This window comes from Bombus fervidus, chromosome 7 (genome assembly GCF_041682495.2).
Source record: "Bombus fervidus isolate BK054 chromosome 7, iyBomFerv1, whole genome shotgun sequence".
NCBI classification, from domain to species: Eukaryota; Metazoa; Arthropoda; class Insecta; order Hymenoptera; family Apidae; genus Bombus; species Bombus fervidus.
Window position 1 is genome coordinate 12,627,802 of NC_091523.1, and position 19,096 is coordinate 12,646,897.

The 19,096-nt window shown below is 47.5% G+C and overlaps 1 protein-coding gene and 1 long non-coding RNA gene across 4 annotated transcripts in view; one reads left to right on the forward strand and one right to left on the reverse strand.

The window, feature by feature from the left end:
- The window catches only part of LOC139988846 (LIM domain only protein 3), a 70,026-nt gene that overhangs the window by 28,717 nt on the left and 22,213 nt on the right, over positions 1-19,096 (forward strand). For all 3 annotated transcript variants that reach the window (XM_072006627.1, XM_072006624.1, XM_072006625.1), the window contains one exon: positions 17,533-17,624. The gene's annotated coding sequence lies outside the window, so the exon portion shown is untranslated. The remainder of the gene's footprint in view (positions 1-17,532; positions 17,625-19,096) is intronic.
- LOC139988857 (uncharacterized) lies at positions 373-9,725 on the reverse strand. The gene is made up of 3 exons (XR_011800226.1): positions 9,031-9,725; positions 8,729-8,923; positions 373-983 (listed from the first exon to the last, which is right to left on the reverse strand). It is a non-coding gene; the product is annotated as an uncharacterized lncRNA (long non-coding RNA).

Consider the following 19,096-nt stretch of genomic DNA (forward strand, 5'->3'; position numbering starts at 1 on the left):
TTTTCGGTAAAAAAGCGAAGGTAACGATCCGCGATGCCCATTGATTATAGCCAACGTTAATAAATAAAAATATGAGGAGAAAGTCTCCTGCAGATGTGGCTCATGGGTGTCCTTGTTCATGGGAAGAACCTGCTATTTCGCTAGACAATCATCCGCTTTTTCCGTAATTTGTAAGAGCGTGCGATAAACAAGGACTGTTTTAAGGACCATCCATAAACCGAAAATACTTACAGGAATAGAGATTAAGCTAAAAAGATTCGGTTTATGGTGGTTCCTTAGGTTTATTGCGGGTCAGTGTAACGATGTGTAGGCCTTGGCAGCCTGACCATGAGGGACGTCGCACGGACCATCTCACGCGACGTAACAGTGACTTCATTAAACTTTTATATATATCACCGATTTCGATTAGCTATCGAGGCACAAAGTTTTCAAATTTACCAATTTTTTCGAAAAAAAAAAAAAAAATACTGCTGGTATAGGGAGCGCGGCTGGTGGTCTTGTTCCTGCCTCATGTGCCACGTGTTAGACATTGCTTCTTGAAACAGATACGAAGGGGTTGTGTCTACAATTTATTGTTGTAATCATCTTTCCGTTCTTCTTCCTAGGTGAAAACCAACAACAACAATAAATATCAATAGATATCTCTCTCAAGAGGCAACGTTTGACACGTGGCACTTCAGACGCGAGCAAGACCACCACCAGCCATGCTCCGCAACTTCAGCAGTGTTTCTCTGCAAAAATTAGCAGATTTATAAGCTCGATATCTCAAACATTAATCGATATCGATAGTATCCATGAAAGGTTAACGAATCGATCTTGTGAAGTACTATCAAATAATGCGAAATGTTATATAGTTCTGGTTAAAAACGGAAGCGCACCTTCGTATCGTGGAAAATAATAATGTAAAAAAAGATCGTTTGTGTTGCTTGATGATTGCGTTGGACAAAATAACGTTGACTTCCATATATCCTTCACACCTCCAACTGCAAAAAAAAAAAAACTAATTACATACCTGCATTAAATTTCTACTTTCTCGTAACCAGTGTTGGGCAAAATTTTATTTACCTGTTAAATAATGGATAATAAATTAATGTAATATTTTAGTTATAAATAAGAATTAAATTTCTTACTCAAACAAATCATTTGAGGGGTATAATTGCTATTTCTTATTTGCAAATGAAATTCTACTATTTTTTATTTTTTTTTGGATTTAATTGGAAGATGGATGATAACGTATAAATAAATAGTTGTTGGTTTTGTCTTATCCGTTTTATTTTATACAGTGAAAATATCGTGAAATTAGTATGGTTATGTTTCGATGGACAAATCGCAACCGCAGTTGTGTCTGAAACTATTTGCTTTTCAAGTTGTCCGAAAGTCTAATTCATTTCGACGTATTCAACAAACATTGTTAGAAATTATCACTTATAGTATGCAGTAATCTTCCTGATTGAAATATTATATTTGTGTAAAAATAAACTTGTTTACCGATAGACAAAAAATAAAACTGTATTTGTAAATAACAGTTAATTTCATTATTTTATGCAATGTATTTAGACTTGTACAAATAACAGGTAGTATATAACAAATGATGCTCTTTTAATTAATAATTATTTAAATGAACGATTTATTCAATGATGTCCAATATTGCTGGTGACTAATAACAGTGTATTTCTAATCTATCGTTTTAGAATTCTGTTGTCTGTATTGTAATTTTGAAATTGTTCACTTAGAAGTTAGAAATGCAAGAAACGAGTTATCTAACGTTAACTATACCAATTCTATTGTAACGAACAAACGACAACTTTTATTTCTAAGATTGTTTTCGACGCTTTAAACTAAAACTTTTGCGATTAAAATTAAAAAGTAATTAGTTTCTCGTAGAATTGCTCGTTCTCTGGGCAACTAAAGTACTACGAGAAAATATTATATCGTAGTTCATTTCATCTTTCATGTAATTCGAAATTCGCTGTTGCTTATACATGGACAAATCTTTGTTTCGAATATTATGAAAGAATTATCGACAAAGCTAACTAAAATGATCAATTGACGGTGAGTTTAATGAGCTTCCGTTCTTGGTACACGAGGTTCGCGTTAATGCCACGGCGTCGGAAAAATTTTTTTTATCGTTTCCCGCGATTGCATGGTTTCGGCCATATCAATCTTGCATGAAAAGTAGAATTTCGCTTCTCTTTGTACTTTTATTATTCGTTGTAGCGAATTAATTTTGAAATTGCAGTAACATTTAATTATTTCCGCGAGAATCATTATACGTTCATAATACTGTATAAATACGAACTGAGAGAAGAAATGAGCGTTGGTACAAAAGTAATTTGAAGCGCACGTTACGAACCGAGCTTTTAAATCAGACGCCCACAATGAATAATTAAAATTTAGTAGAACGTTTTACTTCACTAGGATAACATACAGCACGCGTGCAACGCTGAGTTTTGGTCCTGTCTTTCTTCTGTCCGCACCCGAATCAGCTCGTAGGTATCGCTGCAGATTATGCGACGCGTACTAAAACATTAAAAGACATGCGCTGTACAGATAACTTGTAAAACGCCACTTCATGGTAATTGCAGAAGAGTAGAGTTGTGGCTATCTCGTCGCGCGAGAATGGTGACGCTTACCACCTTTTTTCTTTACCCCTTTAAGGGGTTGCGTGCGTGTACGTCACGTTGATTAACGAAAATACCAAGGCTTCCGAGAGCTTGTACTACACGAAACAGCGTAATTCCTGGGCTCACGCCACGTGGATGCAACATAGTTGCAAATTGATGAGAGCAGATTTGTAACGAGTTGTGGTTATATGCCGGTTATTCGATCTTTGCGTCGCGATCATGCGATTGTTCGCGTTCAACGGCGAACGGTTTACGGTTTATATAATTATTTCTGGGAATTTCGAGCGCGTCATTATCGCTAAGAAGCATCCGCGAGACGAGGGAAATTGCGATCGAACAAGCTACTCGTACTTACGCGCAATCCATCTTGACGTCCTTAGTTATTAATGTTCTCGATACAATCTCGAGGTTAAGCTTTACGCGCATACGTAGCTGATCTTACGTAGGTAGAATAGACAAACACAGACAGCTAGTGAGAATGTGTGTGTGTGTGTGTGTGAGAGAGAGAGAGAGAGAGAGGGAGAGAGCGTAGCGAGAAATCAATCGATTTTCGCGATTACGTAGACATCGAACATGCCACGCGATTCGAGTTTCCCAAGCGGAATTAATAAGAGTAAATTAATAATGAAACGAGCTTGCCCCCTCCTCTGGCCGCGTTTCTCGCCTTTCTCGATTTAATCTCTTTGCGCGTAGCTACTCGGCATTCGCGTACAAAAGCGAAAGACTTTTCAGCTGCGAGCCCGGCAACTTTAATGAAAATAGTTCTTACGTTTTTACCTGCGAGTCTCGAGGGGGGTTTACGCGACCCCTTAACGAAGATTCTAATTAAGCGAACCTCCCACATCACGGCCCTAACTCACGCCCGTCACCTACCCTTTCACCCTCCCTTCTCCTCTCGTTCCACGCGAACGTCGTTTTCCAAGAGAGCCACGTAAAGAATAAACGTTGTTGGCCGCATCTGCCAACCTCGTCGACAGACGTACGTATGCACTATACACACATCGATGCCAACGTCGATATTTTCCATTCGGACGATAGGCCATTGTACCAGGCGGCAGAATAGCGTCTCGATAAATCCTCCGTGTTCAGCGTTTTAAGCTTCTTTCGCGCGTCTACGGATCGACATCGCGAGCATAGCGAGCATAACGAACAAACAGGTTGAGCAATCAATTTAATTTCTCTCCTCGTTCCTCCTCCTCCCTTCTCTTCTTCTTTCTCGGTTTCTCTTATTCGCTCTCTTTTTCCTCTGTTTCACCTCGTCCTCGTACTCCTTCGTACGGCCACCTTCTTTTTCTCCTCTCACCGGGTCTAGCTACTCGTGTGACGTAGCCCAGCTGTTAGTAGTTAAGAGCAATGGTTATAATGAGACCCCCATTACGCCGCGACTTTTAAAATCTGTCTCTGACAGCTGGACCACGATGGATTATTCTTTATCCGCGGGCAACAGTTTATTTAAAAGTAACGAGACCGGCACGGATAATGAGCCGTCCTTCTTTATTTCCATCCGCGCCTGTCTATGAACTTCTCTCCGGCTTCTCTCCCGGGAGAGAACCCGGCTTCCGTTTCTCTTATATGGCAAGCGTAATTGAAGTTTGTATCCAACGTAATAAATGTCCTCCGCGTGTACCATGTAATTAATAAATTCCGGGATTAAAGAAGCTCGCGCCGCGCAGTTCTGGCATAGTTTCGCGGCCAGCTTGCCTTGCTTTTGTTCGATTCGCCAGTGGCCGGCAACGAACGTACGCGGCCGGATCGCCTTTCCAAATACGAACGTTAATTCCGTTCCGTTAGAGTTCAATTTCAGAGTAATGGTTTCTCATAAGGGCCGACGCAAATCGATAATTCGATTCTCCGTTCGAAGATCAAAATAGAATTTTATCGTGCTATTCGGAATCTTTTCGAAAGCTGACAAAAACGCGTTAACAAATTGAATTCAACGATGGCCATCGTTCTTTCTCGCGACGTTCTTCCCTTCGTTTGCTTAGATCTCTTTTAATTATCGAAGGCGAATAATCGTTCGTTTAAAGCGAAATTAATGGATTCCTTCGGTGCCAGCAGGTGGAGGCGGGGGTTGGGGTTAGATTTATTTTTCCTCGCGCCACCCTTCTTCTCCTCGCCATTGCCTTCGTCGTCTTTTTCACGGCGTAACGACGGGGGAACATATGAGGGCACGCTGGAGGGGGAGGGGGCGGTTACGGCGCCATGGAATCTCCATAATTCTGGCTTACAGAAAATGACAGCTTTTAGCGTTGATGCACAGTTTATACCGGGCGTATTATTTTAAGTGGCGCTGTCTGTATAATTCAAGACTCGGGGTGCATAGACAGAGCGAGCGAAACAGAGGAAGAGTCTGTGGTATCCAATCCGCGAGAGAAAGGGAGAGGACAAGAGCGAGAGAGTTTGGGGGTGAGGACGACAAAGAGGTTGGGGGAGAGCACGAGCGATAGAGAGAAAGGAGGAGAGACGGTCCATACGAGAAAACAGGACGAAGAGAACGGTAGGATGAGGCGGAAGGCGAGTGAGAGGTGAAACGGGAGAATGTGGGTGTTGCAGGGGAGGGGCGGGAAGGTCGACGCGGTAATGGCATCGTCGTGTCGCCAGCTTAAAGCTCCAGTGATTCTCAATCACGCGAATCCATTCTCCGTGTCCATAGCGTTGGCGCCAAGTCCGCGTCGCGGATGAAACCGTCGGAGGCTGCGCTGAGATACTTTCCGCTCCGTCGATGCCGACGTTTCTTCCGAACTACTGTAAAATAAATAAACTCGGCCAGCATGTTCACCAGCTCTCTCGCTCCTCTCTGTCCCTCTCTTCCATCCGGTCTGTCCTCTTTTTTTCTCTCCATTTTTCTCCCGTGCATCGAATTTGAATTCATTCACGAGCCGGATAAAACACGGTCGCTCGCGGCTAGCTGGTACGCGAGCATAATGGACATCGACGAAGAAAGAGGGGAAGAACGTCAAACGTTAAAGAGGAAAAAGGAAGAAGAGCGAGTAAAAAGGGTGAGAGGGAAAGAAGCAGCGGCAGAAGAAGGGCAGAGGGGGGTGGGGCTGAAGAAACGAGCAGAAGGGGACCAGCTGCGGTTTCCTCTAATCTTTGTACAGCTACGGCCCCACCGAATTAATACGAGAGCCTCGAAGAAAAGATAAACATTCCCGTGAATACTCAGGGGTATACAGGAGAGCGAGTGTGTGTACGCACATGCGGGCAACCGTAGGCAGTAGCATGTGCTTTGCCGGCAAGATGTTTTGACCGACGAGATCCCGTCGTCACGGATGTCGTTTCTGCTTAATTGTTCGCTCTCCCCTTCGTATCTTCCTTCTTGGTTCCATCGAACGCGAACGCCGGCAGCGCGAAACAGGGCGCCACGATAGATGGAACCCTCGCCGTGTCCTCCTCCGACGTGTTCCATTGTACGCGTTCGAAAGAATAATCGTAAGTTCATTAAACGGAAGTCGATTCGCAGTTGCGAACTCGTCGTTAATATTCCGTCGGTATGCCGCTACCGGAGAGTTAGTTAGTCGTGGCCGAATTCGAGCACGAATTCCGACAGCATCGGGACGGCGAAGAAAAATCCATCTTTCTTCCGAAATAGACGCATTTAACGACGTAAGTAACTCGAAAAGGATCTAACGCTGGGGTTCGTTGTCGTTGGTTAAGGTCTCGAAAATTGGGTGGGGATGAGCGAAGATAGGGAAGAGATCACATGGCGGAGAGAGACGGTAGCGAAAAGGGGCTGACAGGGTGAGACAGGAAATAGAGAGCAACGGAGAAGGACGTGTACGACGTAGAAAGGGTGGGACAGAGAGAGAAAGAGAGAGAGAGAGAGAGAGAGAGAGAGGGAGAACGAGGGCCGATAGACGTAGGCGCCGGCCAAGTTGCGCCGCTGATTGCACCACAAAGGGTGCAATTATGCGGCCCTCCAGCAATCACCGCGCATTCTGCCCACCATTTGACCCCTCGACACCCCTCGAGCCCCTGAAACCCCCGCCATACCCCGAGATATCTACCGTCCCGGGTACACAGGCAGCACACTGCGAAGCACGACAGACATATCACCGGTCGGGCCACCGTCGCTTTTTATTTAAATGCGCCCCCTCGACGAGTCTACACCCTGAATGCCCCACGGAGTCTATGCAATTTAACCTGGTGGTGTCGCGAGAAAAAATCTGTTAATGAACGATTGTCGGCTACTGGGATTCGGATGAAAATATCCTGAAAATTGGACGCCTTTCTTTCCTCCTTTCTTCCGTTCGCTCGTTCTCTCCCTATTCGTATGATCCTCCACCCTGACTCGTCGTTTGAATTCGCGCGATGATCAAACGTTTATTCACCGGTCTTCCTGGCCGCGTGCCTCCTTGCTGGATAATTTATCGATGCGTTACGTTCGACCGCGACAGATTTATTTCTCTTTCGTTTCTCTTGTCCGTCGTCGATCCGTCTGTAAATTCAGCGTTTCGTTAATTACGCATACGTGTAAATCTCACGTTATTTACATCTTCTATACACAAGATAGCGTGCATTCAGTAACGTACGATATTTCCAACGTTCGACCGTTCTAACGAAGTACACTGCCTATAGCAGACGCGAGGCGAACGAACCTAATTTCTGGCTTTTTGCCTATTACACGAGAGCACTCACGACGTTGTAGCGATTATGGAGAAAGGGCGAACGAAGGATGAAAAAAACGGCAGCGAAAGAGTGGAGACAAGGGCCAAGGAACAGACAGAAGGCAAGAGAAAAAGAGAGGAGCGATGAGACGACGAAGGAGGTACGACGGAAGAAACGTTCCAGATGTGTTCCCGGCTTCTGAACAAGTTCAGAGTCAAGTTGCCAGACCTCGTCTCCACGGCCGTGGCTCGCAGGCAGGAAGTGCCGCATTAAAGCCGCTAATCTGCCTGTTTTCATGGCTCTTCGTTGCTCCTCGCGTCGCTGCTGCTACTCTTTCCCGCTTTTGTGCCCTCGCTCGTAAAGCGTATGTTTATGCCCGTTAGTTAAGGAAACGAACGGGGGATCGATACGCGGATGAATGTCAGCGCCGGGATTGTAACAAACTTATTACACGGTCACGCGATAAGGAAACATTTCTGTCACGCCCAAATTGTTCTGTAACGTACTTAGATCTTATTATCGTTTTCTTCGATTCGTCGTGGATCGATTTCAACCTTCGTGTTCCATCGTGCAACACAGACATTCGCGCAGATGTAGTTTTTTATCAAGTTATTTGCCGTGGTAGTACGCGTTGTCACTTTCTCGAGTCGTATATTTTGAAGCGTATACCGACGAGACCAAACACCGACCAGGTTTAAAGTAAATTTTAAAAACGTATTCGTCCGGGTCCCCGACGAAAATCTCTCCCAATGGCCCGTTTCTGTAATCCGAAGACATTAATTTGTTGGCAGGACGGGCTTAAGAGTGTTGACCTGGCCGTTCTCCCAAGGGACTCGTTGTATTTTCTCAGGTTATCCGGGAAGAATCCGGGAAACAGCGCGGGACGTGCCGGTCAAATTCTACGCTTGCCGACTTTTGTGCTTCCGTCGCACGATGGACGGATCGCCTTGACTGTCTGTTCTAACGCGCTTTTCAAATATTGATTTTTCAATTTCGCCACGTGTTCGACCAACGTGTCCCATCGATCGTCACGATCGTTTCCTTCGAAAATGAAATCCTGTCGTCACCGAGATTCTTGACTTTGTCTCAGTTCTACCATTCTAAAATCTCCCACTTGTATCTATTACATCGTTATATCGTTACCGATCCGAATTACAACCTTCTACCTCGGGAACCCAAGGGATATCCCTTCCGTTCGATTCGATCGAAAGTGTAAAATCGGCGATCTCGTTTGCAAGGGTTCTTCTTCAGGGAGCGAAACGGTGCGGGCGTACGGGCGCGTATCAGTGCCGTCGGTGGCAGAGATCCAGAGGCAGAGGTGGCTCGCAAGCAAGAACGGGCGGGTAGGACGGGAGGTTATTGCCTGTTGGGTGATTTATCTAGTAATACTAGTCGACAGGCCACGAGGCCGGGGCACCAGGCATGGGGGCAAACCCGTGCCTTCTACCCCTACCCGTGGGGCCAACCACCGGCACCGGTGGAAATTAAAAACTCACTTTATTACACGTCTCATTCTGTGCTACCCCCTGGTTGCCTCTGGCCTCGCACCCCCGGCAAACCGTCTGTACGATCCTCTCCTTTCCTCTTTTCGCTCCTCTCGTCCGTTGCGCTACTCCGCTCTCTCGTCACATTCTGCCGTCCCTGCAGCGCCTCGTTCACCGCGGACCGACTTAATATGAGGCCGGCCATACCTGATGGAACGAATATTATTAAAGTTCGCCCGCACGCGAAACCCGTGAAATATCGCTGCTCTCTCTCTCTCTCTCTCTCTTTTTCCCTCCCTCTCTCCTTTTCTCACCGTCGACGCTCCACGTCTCTTCTCTTCAGCGTTTAGACCCTTCACCTCCTCCACTCTCGGCCTGCTGCCTCTTGCCACCGGGCTTTTATTATCTGCCTCTAGCTTATACTCGAGACGGTAGCGAACTCCCAGAAGCAAAAATAATCACGGGTAAGCCGCGATGTAAATACGCTGAGTTTCACCGCCACCCTCTCATCCTCGCCTCCTGCTCGCCACCCTCGTCTCCTACCTTCTACTTCTACTCCTCCTTCTCCTGTATTCCGGAATAGAGTCCTCCTCCTGGGTTTTCCATTTGCGCCAGCGGTATACTCCGATTTTTCAAGTTTTCGCGAAACAGGATGAAACGCCGCGATGGATCGAACCGCACGCTGCCACTTCCTAAGGTACTCCCGTACCAAGTAACGGAACGTTACGCGATGGATTATTTATGATTCTATGCTTTTATCTGTATTACTTCGTCCACTGCGACTCTGACTGCACCGCCATCCCCGAACCCGCACTTACGTATTAAGAATGCTTTCCTACACAGTGACCTGTCGCGAAACGCGAGCCTTCTCTGTAATTCCAAACGATGCTATGATACCTTGCAGCCAAAGGTTTCGTCGATGATCCGCCTAGCAGAATCAGTAATGCTTTTTTCGCGATTTTGTTCTACCATCGTTGCTACTGCGTATCCTTAGGCCGTTGTTACGGTGGATGCGTGTTGCGACTAATTCGATACGACAAAACTATCGATTACGTGTATAAACTTGTACGCGTGCATGATTTTCGGTTTTCCGGACGTTTCATTCGTCAAAACGTTGGAACATTCATGTACTATAGTACAGGGTTGTTACTCGCGCTCGTGATAAGCAGAGCCAATGGAACAACAAGCGCGTGTTAAATACAGGAATTCTTACGCACGAACTTATCGAACCGAACATTATTGGCCTCTTTGCTTTCCTCCTGCCTCTTTTCAATCGATGACTAAATTTTCCCTCTCGGTCGGGGGACGTCTCTGTATAATCCGCAGACAATCAAGATCGGTCGGCGGAGCGAGGCGGGTAACGCGATTGATTCAATTTCCAACGTAAAGGGAGCGGTTACGGAGGGAAAATTGAAGCAGCACGTTGATCGGGCTCAAAACGGCCGTGGAACATACTTTATCTTATCGAGGAGACATTGGCAAGAAACGCGAGGTCTCCTAATCATCTCGCGTCGCAGCTGCGCGGCCTCTTTTCTCTTTCCTTTTTCCACTTCGTGTCTCGTACTTCTCTCTCTCTCTCTCTCCCTCTCTCTCTCTCTCCCTCTCTCCCTCTCTCTCTCTCTCACACTCTCGCACGCTATATCGAGTGCCTACGCATTCGTCTGCACGCGTATGCACGCGTGTGCGCGTGCATAGACCTCGATGTCGTACCCATCGGTATCTGGCTCGTTTTATTAATGTCAATAAGGCAATTATCGTCGATGAATGGCGTGGGTGGGTATCTTGCTCATACCGCTGTCGTGCCGGGTTACCTGCCTTCGGTATCGATGGCTACGAACCGATGTTTTTAATGCGCCCGAATGGAACAAGTTCGTTCACCGTGCGAGCGACGCCCTCCGGTAGCTTCGGTTTCATTTAGAATCGACGGAAAAAAAAAAAATCGATGGAACGCTCGATTCTAACCCCCACGGTTCGTGCAAACAATTGCTTAATATTTCGGCGACGGATAATACTAGCATGGAGGGCAAACAGCGTGTCGGCGACGAAATAAACCAAGTCAAATAAAAACGTGAAAGCAAACGAAACGGGAACGTAACGCACGATTCGAAAACTAGCTTCCCCTGCCCTGCCCTTCGGTCCAGGCCTGTGTGCAACTACACGATTTCAATTTACCTGTAAAGCGTCACGCTGGTGGCTGCATCAAACCGATAACATCTATCTGCTGGAGGTGGCTTAAAGAAAATTATCCACGCTGTATCCACGTACCAGAACCGATTTCTTTCCGCTGGCTTCTTGAACGTTTGCGCGTTACTCAGCGCACTCGCTGAACGAAATATACCGAGGGATGGGGAGAATAATATAGGAAAGAGGGGTTTCTCCAGTCTCCGCTAAGCAATATCCATCCACCCCACATGCCTGCCTGCCTGCCTGGCTGCCTGCTTGCTTGCCTGCCTGCCTGCCTGCCTGTCTGCCTGTTCGTATTATCGGTATGTACAGACGGGCTCTCAGCAATTTATCCATTACGGTCCCAGTCGCGCGCGCACTATTATTGCATTTTTTGAAATTATTGCTCTCCCGGCATCGACGTCGCACGCCACCATCTTGATTGACAGGCTGTGCGCGCCTTTATCGCGTATGAGCGCACCCATGGGCCGTATCGCGTATATACGCGTGCCGCATCGATTTATCGTTACGCCTTTTCTACCCGCGAAACCGTAACCGTTTATCGAATCGTTTTATCGATAACGAGAGACGCTCGTTACGGCCTAAGAATCGCTTATAGGCTGCTGATACACTGAGTACCTGTATAAATGCGAAAATCTCTCCTTCTCAGGGATGATTCGTAAACGTTCGTCTACTACTCTGCTTTATTCGATCGTCGGGCTTCCATACGAGTCTTCAAAGTAAATTCACGTTAATCCGATACATCGCGATTCTAACGAAGATCGACAAAGGAAGCGAGAAAATCAAAATTAAAGATACGTAAACAGATACATAATGCAAGAACAGGTTGCAGCTTGGACAAATGCATCAGATTACAGTTACAATATTCTGGATCTTTTATTTTATAGGAAAGATCTTCGCACTCTTCGTATTGTTTACCCTATGCATTTCGACTCGTCAATTATCGAGATCGATAATTACGTATACAAAGATCGCGTATTATTAACGAGCTGCTTCGGTTTTCTCGTTAAACAAACCCCCGTTTTATCATAGCCAATATTTCCACGAGGCTCTTAGGGGACGCGTACGTGCGTAGACTCAATTACCCGAAGTGTGTGTGCCTGGTTGTGTCCGAGGAGACTTGACGGGAGCGGAAAGAGGCGGGCTGAAAGGAGCGCGGTAATACATCGTGTCCGAAGCAACTGGAAGGATGTACGAGTTCGTTTGGGGCAACGAAGTCCGCAGAGGCTCCGGTAAAGGTTGGCATGGTAAAAAATTCAGAGGGTGAATAAATCAAGGAGCGTCGCAGCAGCAAGTAGCGAAGCGGTAGAAAGCGGAGAAGCGGTAGCAGCTCCGTGCACGGAGACCGATCTAGCGACGAAAGTGCGGCCGACGCGCCACGATCTCGACGATCCTCTTCTTTTGTACATACTTTATGGCGAATAATGCGTGAAAAGGGACGGGGCCGGCCCTCGCGCGTCTCGTTTCACCCTGGACATTCCCACGTATAACGTTCCAACGTAATCCTCTGATCCGTCCTTAGACGCACGATGATTTAGGGCGCCCCTTGCACTCGCACGTTGCTTGTCTTCTATTACAGAAATACGATTAGCCACGCTAGCATATGTATATCAGAGCATTGTCGTGTATTCAACCTATCCTGTATCTCGTTATTCTTCGCTCGAACGATGCTCGGTCGTTTTTCATTCGGTCCTCCATCGTCGAGTTATTCGCTGAATAAAGGACATTAATCGTAACTCAACGCGTAACGTTTGCGCATTGAAGCTACTACGATTCTCGACTGAGTATTCGAGGCGTTTCGAAACGCGTATCTTTCGTTGGTATTAATCTACGGTTCAGGATACGTAGCTTGTGGGGTGGGGGGAGGAAGGCGGAGGGCTAAAGAGATCGGTAATTACAGGACGCTATGAAGTAATGTCCGATACCTTTTACGCTACTATCTATTTGCGAGAAAAAGGATTAAGAGGCCGGACAAGAAGGATTGAGAAGTTGAGTGGGTGGGAGGGATGCCAGAGGCTGGGAGAAAGGTAGGGGAGGAGTGGAAAAGTGAGAAAGAGAGGAAGCCACGAGAGGAAGGAACGTATCTATATAGTAGGTATAGATCGTACCGTATCGTTGAGTAAGTTGGAAACGGAGGGTAGGACGCTCGGGGGGATGGTGGCTCATCTTGTAATGGACTCAGAAGACAGGCGAGTCGGCTAATGGACCCCTGCTCTTCCAGAAAAGCTCTCAGTATCTGTGCCACACGAGCATCGATGCCATCGGGCTGCGTCCTTCCAAAATCCGCAACGCGTATCGGTACCGTGCTGCTGTTTCTCCGCGATTCTGTACGGTAGATACGGCTCGACCAGCGTTTTTCTAGATCGATGTATTCTATTCGGGTCCGCGCGACGTGTATCGCCTGATAGACGAAAAACTGACTGGTTGTTTGCCGAGTTCACGCTCAAAAAAATATTTGACGTTACGCGTAGGATAACTGGGTATCTACGTGTTTGGATAACGGAAAATAGCGGATCGAAGCGTGTAGGAACTCGCATTGGATGACCAACGACGCGAGCTCTCGTCGCACAAATATTTTCTCGCGGAGACGCAAAACGGCGAGAATATTTAAGAGGATGCACGTTCTTTTGAAACAACGAACGGCGCCGCACGATATCGTTCACAGGCCCTGTGAAACGTTTAACCTGGTAAACGCGCGCGTAACTTCTCTTCGAGCCACGAGAACAAGACGTTCGGGAGTAATTAACGAATTATTGAGAACGAACAGTTGACTGGAATGAAAATATATTCGATTCGCGTGCGTTGGCTCGCGTGTCACAGGGGATGGAATCTTAGAGGTAGACGGATGGAACTCACCTCGCAGACAGACAGTAGAGGGAGAGAGAATTCCGAGGAAAAGGGAACTATGGAGAAGGAAAGCGAGCCAGAGGTAGTCGTTCTACTCTCATCTACTCCCACCGAGTCGCACCGTCTTTCTTTTTATCCTTCGCCAGTCGTCCTTTCCCGGTCCACTCTTGAGAGTAACGTCTACCTTCGTTGATGGGCAACGCCACTTGAGCGGCACTAACACACGGTCCCGGACACACTCTACGTAGCTGTCCGGCCGATGTCCGATACATCAGGTCCATGCATAATAAATCCACAGGAGCGGAGCGTGCGGAGCGCAAACACGCGCGCTGCCTTTACCCGTATTGGACGAGCGGATGTTCGGCGGAACAGAGACAGGAGGATGCACTTCGAGTCGAGTGGGAACTTTGAAGACGGGGCACGGGACGTTTCTCCGCGCGCGTGTTTGTCCTCTTGCTCATCGAGAAAGCCTTCGCCCGGATATCAATATCCAGGCTCCGTTGGCGTTAGCGGGTAAACTTGCCCATCAAATTTTTGCCAGTTCGCTTGCCGTGCCCAGCGGGGAAATTGCACGTGAAAATCGGACAATTGGTATTTTCGAGTGCTTACCTATCTCTCTCGAACGAACGTCGAATTTTCTAACGAGAAACTTCGAGTCTAGTATGTTGAAAAACAAATACGCAATTATCGTTACGGACTCGTTAACGGGAACGGACGTTGAATTGCGTTCCCTGTTTCGGCGCAACATCCTGGCAATTACGGGGGAACGAAGGGGTGTATCGCGTGACTACGGGAAATTTAGGTTTTATCGAAGAAAAGCTCGATCGAATTTAGAAGTTGGAACCGGTGTGCGAGGCTCTCTTAATTAACGAACGCTAAATAAATCCGTTTCGGGGTGAAACTCGAATGGGTCGGGCACACGGGGGTATGCGGGTGGCAGCCGTAGAATTTATTTCGGCATCGACACGGAACGTTTCTTCGAGAGACAAGGCAGTTCTCGCTGGTCTGGCTAGGCGAGAGAGCGAGCTAGCTAGCTAGCTAGCCGAGTGTCGTTTAGTTTAATACACGTAACGCTACTCTCCGACTGCTTTTTCTCCCAAATACTCTACTTCCAACCGGTTCGAAGTAGTATAAGTCGTGGACAAAGTAGACGGCGTACAGAAAACCTCCATTAAAGTCCCTAGAAGTGATTAGTACCTTTCCCATCTTCCCCCTCTCCTCTCTGTTTTCTCTATCCCGATCTTTCTCCTTTCCCCGTTCTTCCGTTCGTTACTTCCTCGTTACTATCTCCGTATACCTCCTCGCATCTCTATTCCTTCAAATCTTTCATCTATTCCACCTTCTCTACTAGCCACGATAGCGGTTCGGCGTTCGCAAACGCGCCGCGTGTTTCAAACATTCGTAATGATTCGCGAGAAGGTGGACTCCGACTGTTCGAAAACGAGACTCCACGGTATATTCCCCGTGCTGCGTATTTTGCTCGCTTTTAAAAAATCCATTCTCATTGGTTTCGGTAGTCGCCCTCGACGCAAAGTCGTTTTCAAGCGGGAGAAGCAACACGGGACTCGAGTCGACGAGATTTTCGTTCAGCGGAGGCTAGCTGCGTTGGCGACCGCGAGTTAAAAGCACAGACAGCCAGGCCTGCCGCAACATTCTAGGAAATTAAATTCAACATAGATAGTTTCGTTCCTGATTGCAGATGAAACCTGGCAATCGCCCCAATTTCATTTCGTTCTCGCGAGAAATAGAGGGAAAGGGAACGCTTGTACGTGTGTACGTGTACATGCGGTATCGATGACGGTGATGCCAGTAAAGGGTGGGGGGAACGGGCAGTCAAAAAAAGGGTGGATGCGGATTGTAAACCGACGCGTCGAAATCCCGATTCGAAAAATAGAGCGCCGCGTTTCCCATGAACCGGAAACTTGGCGGACGTTAAATTTAGCCGCGCACCGATCGGGAACGTTCGGGAGAGGGTTAGATGGGATGGGTGAGCCGGTGGGCGGGAAAACGGGTGGGTAAATCGAGGACGGAACGGAGAAAAGTATAACGTCGAATCGAACAAGTTTCAGAGAAATGTCATTTCGCGGGAGTATGTAATCCACTCTTCTCCCTGATTTAATCAGAGACCAGTCATAAATCAGCTGGTAATTAAAAGAGACCATCGTCGATAGCGGTAGTAAACATGGCCTAATCCATTTCGCAGGGTAGCTCATAGGTGTGGATAGTATGGGAGTGGAAAAAAGGTCGTAGCCTTTCTAATTTAATCTGGCGAATGATTCCGTGATTCTTGGAGCCGGCGGCAACCCTTTCATTACTTACGTCCCCACCCTAACTCACGAGGTACCCTCGCGCGCCACGGCAGCTCCCGAGCCTCTGTTCCTCGCTTTGCCCCGCGGACACCCCCAAGAACCGGCGCAGAACACTAAATCAGCGACCAGTGTAATTTTTGTAATGGGAGGTGTGGCCTCGTAGGGGTGGTAGACGCGTCTCCCGCCGGGAGAACCGGACATATAGTAGGGATGCCATCCCTGCGTTCGCCTCGCGTCGAGGAATGGTAGGGTTTCGTAGGGGTGATTTTAGGGGTGGAATTCTACGATGCGAGCACGCCGCTTCGGTGGTTAATCCTCCGTTGCTATTTCTCGACTCGGGTTCCGATCCGCCACACAATCTTCTCTCTCTCTCTCTCTCTCTCATTCTTTCTTTCTTTCGCTTCACCATCACTCTCTTTCTGCACCCCTGTTATCGTTCTTTTTTTCTTTAGCCTGTATACTTAGTTCTGTATGCGCACACTTCCATCAGCGATACAAAGCGATTCCTTCGTTGGTTTATCCTCGAAAGAACGGTAATTAGAGACTTCTGTTCCTACGAGCGATATCCGCGTGGTTATTAAATCGCGCATCATAGAAACGTTTCCACCAAGATTTCTCTTTTGCAGGTCCAACGACCCGCATCTATCGACTTCGTTATTCCGGCCTTTAATTAGCGTACATCAAATATGCAAGTCAAATGTCGAATCGTCGATCGACCTTTTAAAAAAAGACCTCCGTTATGATCCGCTTACTTTTCTTCTCTTTTCCAATCAAACCCGCGCACTCGACTCGTGGCAACATATTCCGAACCGATATGACTCTGGCGCTTTGATCGTCGTCTTAATCGGCTTGAAATGCGGACCCTGCTCCTCGTTGCTGAGAATTTCGCTCGAGTAGCAGTTAAACTGCGCGGCAGCGTAAATGGTTCGATGATAGGCGGCCGCGGAGTGGGGCAGCGAGTGCGGGTTGCGTTTGATGGCGGGTGCAAATACGGGTTTCGGCTCGCGCGAGTTCCTCGGGTTTGGATACGGGTGCGATGACGGTCGAGTCCGACTAATGCGGAGTGGGGAGATCGTCAGTGGCGGGGAAGGCAGCAACAGCGGCGTAGGGGTGGAAATTTAATACACGGGTGGGGGTAGAAGCACGAGAGTGGGGCGGCTGGAGGGGCGAGCGGCGGTAGAAGTGGGGATTTATCACTTTCGGTGGCGTGCCGCGGTCGCACGCGGTGCTCGGTAGTTTACAACTGACCGCCGAGCGGGCGGTTTCGTGACTCTTGTCGTCCGCTTCTAGATCCTCCGTTTATCGTGTTTAAAGGACGCGGGATGTCTCGTTTCGCGGTAGAATAAACAGGATCGCGATCACGGTCGAAAACATTTTCGAAGATCCGTATATTCGAGCGAATTCCATACCTTGATATAAATGTTTCGATGTTTCATGGAGAGGCGAATGATAAATAGTGAACGTTGTTCTGTGCAGCTGGTGTAGTGTCACGTGACGGAGGGAATCTGGAGAACCGTGCTCGGCACAAGGTACTCGTGGAAACTGGCTCGAGATTCGAACTCTGTTAGGTAAGTCTCCGAATATTTTAATAAATTATCGTTATACGTTGTACGATGTTAATTTCTAGTGACACTCGATGCACTAGTAGTATTTCTTCTCTCCCTTGTGGCTTTTTATTTTTAATGTAATCGCTAATTGGAGTGATAAAAACGAAACGCCAGAGAGGAATTGGAAATGCGGTGTGTAATTCAAATTTCACTAGTTCCACTCGGCCAGTCCAGTCCGGCCGCGATCACACGTTCAATTTAACAGGGGCTTCCGGTGAAAACCGCATTTGCCCTTTCCATAGTGGTGCGATTAACGTGCGCGCGCTCGCGCTTGTTCCCGCTCAATCCGCGTCGTTCGAAAATTGTTATAAAATTCCGCGTAATCCGCTTTGCATGCGAATGGTGGGAAATGAAAAAAACGGTTGAGAGACAAATGAAAGATGAAAATTACACGCTGCCACGATATTGCGCGTTAGACCAGCGAATAGTTGGCTATTATCGCTCCCGATATTTTTTTTGTCCTGATTCATGCGCTTCACCATGATGTTTAGTCATCGACGCTGTCTTGATTCAAGAGCACTAGTCCTTGTCGCCGGTAGCATCGAACGTAATGCGTTCGTATGGTTGCCGTTAGCAATACCGATTCCTTAGAAGCGACCTTAATCTGCATCCCGTCAAATGCTGACACATTGCTACGCTTACTTTCTCAGCGTAAGGTGGCGCTCGATTATAGTTGACTCGCGGCAACGGGAGACTTTTTTCAATCAACGACCGGAATTACCGTGCGAGTCGCGACGTTTCGACGCGTTCATAACACAATACCCCTGTTATTACGAATGGGACACCGGTCGTTCGGTTTAATTGACTTCGACACGTCTCGCAACCGATGTTTATCCTCCTCACACATCCCAACTGTAGATAAAAAAATTTCATTCATGCAAATACTATTCACGACTTACGCTCAATAGTGTACGATTAATCTTGAAATTAAAATCCCGCGATGTAATTACTTTCACAAGTAAAATTTACGCATTTTCATTTATCTTATACTTAATATACGCTTACTCAATGATCCATGCTGGAAGTTACGTAATCGAATCTCTTATCTATCTATTTCCACTCTATATCTTCCGTTGGTCTTTGTCCCTCTTCCAGAACGCTCGGCCACGATCCATTGCGACCGGATATCTAAGGGGCTGTCCGTTGGCCGTCCCGACCGGGCAGAGACGCGAGGGTATCCGGTCGTTTGAATTTCAATAATTGGCGCCAGTTTTAGTAGCGGCGGCGGTCTCGTTAGTCGCCCTCCCGAACGGAGTGACTTAATTATTTCGTTTGAAGTCCGCGGTAGACGAACGAGGGAGGAGAAGGGAGGACAGGGGGCTGTCAGAGGTTGTGAGGAGGAGGCGGAGGCGGAGGTAAAGGAGGCATTTGGGTGATGCACAGTCAGGCTCCGATCGTCTGTGTGTACGTATACGTTCGAAGACGTTGCCTCG